Genomic DNA, 3,912 nt, shown 5'->3' with positions numbered 1-3,912 from the left:
CTTACTTAACTTGTCATAGTTTTATTTTCTACTCAAAAATTTGAAAGGCTTTTTCTACCTCAGAATACGTGTCTATAACGGCTTCCCACACATCCTTAGGAGTGGTTAAAAATAGATAAGGTTTACTTATGCCTGGCTCCATGAAATATATTAACCAAGCAATCACAAGTGAATTCTCTGATTTTCATGTGTTCATCTTTGGGTCTCCGATTTTTGACTTTTTCTTCTTTCTAGTCAGATGTCCCAACTTTTCATGATCATCAATTGAAAGCTTTACGAACTGTGCCCATTCCAGACAGTTCTTCCCATTCAATCGATGAGAAGATAACTGGAAGGGAATGTGAGAAACATTGCCTGCTTGAGTAATTAGATTTTCTATTGGAGCTTTCAGAAAGATATTCTCCCTGAGAAGCTATTTTGACCATATGGTATTAGGAGAAATATTCCAACTCTGATACCATAAAAGTTTAGATACTGCAAAAATATGTTTTTATTCATAGAGTTGCACAATATTTATGGGTGAACAAGAAGATCAAAAGAATTAATCAATCCCTAATTCCTAGGAGCTATGTTGCGCACACTCATTGATTTCTCCGTCGAACCCATCCCAATGCAACATTGATGCGGGCGCTAGGTACGTCTCCGATTCGGTCAAATGAATCTGAAGACGTTGATCCAACATCAAGAACAAAGTTAGTTGTCGTCGTCGTCAGAAAGTCCGGCGACTGTAATTGTCATCGCAGGAGTGGGAGAAAATCGGTGACTACTGTCACCATTGGAATCCGACGATAGTCACCATCGAAATCGCCGACTGTTGTGATCGTCAGAATTTGACGACTGTAATTTTTTCATCGAAATTTGAATTGTTGGGAAGAAACAAAAAGTGGTTGGGGACAAAAAAAATGACTCACCAGATCTAGTTTTTAATAATTATATTTTTTAAAATAAATAAAAAGGTTTATATATTAATATAGTCAAAAGATATGTGTGTTTGTTGGTTTTTCATAAAAAGAATTTTTATATTAATATTGTAAAAAAAAATATATGTGCCTATTGGTTTCCCAAATTTACAAGTATATACCAATACTAATTGAAAATGTAGCTAAAAGTTATCTTAAAAGTTAAAAGTAGATTTTTAGAATATTTTTATAACTTTATATTTATTATATTTAATATTTTAGCCAAATTCCTGCACCATATCCTTACTCGGATTCGCACTTCCGAATCTTAAAATTTAAATTTTAACGAATTCAACTCTCGGATCCGCACCTGTCTCAGATATCCACATCCGAGTGTATGCAACTTAGCCTAGGAGATACATGAATTAAGGATTTCCTCTAATCTATTCTCCTAGAATAACAAAATATGATATCACATATTTACAGCAACAGATTGCAATCATATCTGCCTACTCAATTGTGGAGCAGATTAGAATCAAATATGCCTACTTAATTGTGGAGCAGATTAGAATCAAATCTGCCTATCATCCGTGGAGTAAATTATGAATAAATCTGTCAACTCATTGGACACCCTTATTTTGTAATCTTAAATAGAGATGAAAAATGGAACAAAACTAGAAGCCTAAATAGAAGTGATATAGACCTCTTAGGGGAGAATTATGACCTCTTCGAGCTGTCTAATCTTTCTGGCATTCTTCAAAGCGGATCCTAAATGGTATTGGATACTGGTTTCCACCTAAAGCATACATTGGTTCTTTCATTAGCATGTTGTAGCATTTAATTCTCTTATATATCTTTTACGCACATGTAGTCCTCTTCCTGTTTTTAAAAATTCTGTCTTTTCTCTTCCTTTAAGATATCGCATACATGGTTATTGCGAAGATGCTCAAGAGGATTGTTGCCGTGAATAATGTCTTCCTCATGTCGACTAGAAAATGTGTGTTTTGGATCCAAGTTACATGCTCCTGCAAATTTTTTCAGAGTTTTGTGCCACCAAAGTACTGTGGTAAGTTTCTTGGTGGCCATTCTATTAGCAGGGAAAAGGAGGTATAGACCGGGAAAATAAGATAACGACCTATTGAAGAACCTCTTGGTCTATCATCAGGCACCAAGTTGATGAAAACTACTAGCTCCTCAAGAGTTGTGTCCACCAATTATCTGAATGTAAGTGCTCGCCAACATCTCCTAAGATTCATTACTTGTTTTGATCTGTCCTCTTCTTATATCTTTTTTCATCTGAAATTTCATTTTCTATCATGCTCTAATTAATTTTTTTTTAAGAAAAATAACAATGATATGTCTAGAGTTGGTATTATCTTTCAAAATGTTTTCTGTTACACCATCAATATCTGAAAAGCTTTCATAGAAAAAATTATTTACTTACTGTACTTCAATCCAATTGATGTAGCCTTCTTTTTAGGTCCTGAGGGTTCTATCATTCTGGAGCGTAGGAGTCCCAATGCTTTGAATGAGAGTAGAATGATACCCATGACACACCCTTATGATCCTGCTCACGATCCTTCCAGGAAGTAAGTAGCCTTCATCATGCACCTTAATTACTATCATAAGTTAACACTAGGTAAATTAAACTCCAAAAGAGTTCAAATTTCAGCTCATATCTATCCTTGCATGGTAGCTTTTTGGATGGCTCATCTTTGCTAGTAGTCAGCTGACTGATTAATCTTTTCTTTTATGAGGACCTTTCTTTTCTGAGCTCCATTGTTCTTTTCCCTATTGATTAGTAAGGAAACATATACGATACTTTTTAGTTAATAACATAATGTTGGTTCCCCAAGGGGATGGCGTTGTGGTTAAGACATAGGAGTAAAAATTTGAAGATTCTAGGTATGAATCCAAGCTGCAAAACCAGGTACACCCATCTGGCTATCCTTGATAGGAAGCATACCTTGTCAATAGGGCTGGGTGTAAAACACCGAGAACTTAAATACCAAACCAAATCAAAAAATTTTGTAATTGATATTCGGTAATTTAGTTGGTATTTGGGAGTAAAATTTCAACATTTCGTTATTCAGGATTGGATATGGTACAAATTATTAAATACCATTTGGTATTCAATATTTATCAAATACCAAATTATATATATATATATAATACGATACGTCCAACCAAATATCGTACTGAACCAAAATTTAATTTACCGATCACTGAATTATCGAATTGTTTTTTATAAGTATGGTATGTGGTATCTACTCTCAAATATTGATTAATGAATTATCGAACCCGAACTTTAAAAATACCGAACCGAATACTGAACGCCCACCCTCTACTTGACAATATATGGTATGGTCAAGTTAGACTTTTGCATATAAGCTTAAGAAATTCCCTTTGTGGGATGGAAAGGTTGCCCAGTAAATTAGTTGGGGTGCATGCAAGCTGGCAGGAGATGCATTAGTATCATTGAAAAAATGAATAGGACAATATAGAGTATATTCCCAACAATGGGAAAGAGTTATGCTCGTACATAGTTACAAGTCATGACATAATGATAATCTGAATATATACTGATAATCTCAATCTAAATTGATTCCCATTATGGAGAAATTTCATGAAGACGTTAGGTTACTGCCTCTCTATATCATTGCATTATGGGCCATCTTACGTTTGCAGGTATAGAAAACAAGAAATTGTTAGCAAGTAGGTTATATGGAATCCATACATTGTTTGTTTTCTAATTTTTTTGGGTTCTGCAACTTAATGAGATGTAGAGTGCAAAACATCTTTCAACTCCATGTGGAACTTTCTCTGTTTTTGTTTTTGGCCTTGAAACTTGAATAAGCCTTTCATTATGTGTCAAGAAGCAGAAAACTTTCCATTTGATTATTCTGCAGACCATATATATTTTTTGAAGATCCTTTTTTACTCGAGGAATTTGCACCATTCAACAGGAGTACAGGTTCTCTTCCCTATAATTATTAATCTTTCTCTTGTTCTT

At 34.4% G+C, this 3,912-nt stretch overlaps 1 long non-coding RNA gene across 1 annotated transcript; it reads left to right on the top strand.

Moving 5' to 3' along the window:
- Positions 1–1,304: 1,304 nt before the first annotated feature.
- On the top strand, positions 1,305–2,489 carry LOC107865920. The gene is made up of 3 exons (XR_001672738.2): positions 1,305–1,674; positions 1,816–2,123; positions 2,380–2,489. It is a non-coding gene; the product is annotated as an uncharacterized LOC107865920 (long non-coding RNA).
- Positions 2,490–3,912: the final 1,423 nt, after the last annotated feature.

The sequence above is a fragment of the Capsicum annuum genome, chromosome 3 (assembly GCF_002878395.1).
Source record: "Capsicum annuum cultivar UCD-10X-F1 chromosome 3, UCD10Xv1.1, whole genome shotgun sequence".
Lineage (NCBI taxonomy): Eukaryota > Viridiplantae > Streptophyta > Magnoliopsida > Solanales > Solanaceae > Capsicum > Capsicum annuum.
Note: the sequence above shows the minus strand (reverse complement) of the source record. Positions and strands in the feature narration are given on the sequence as shown.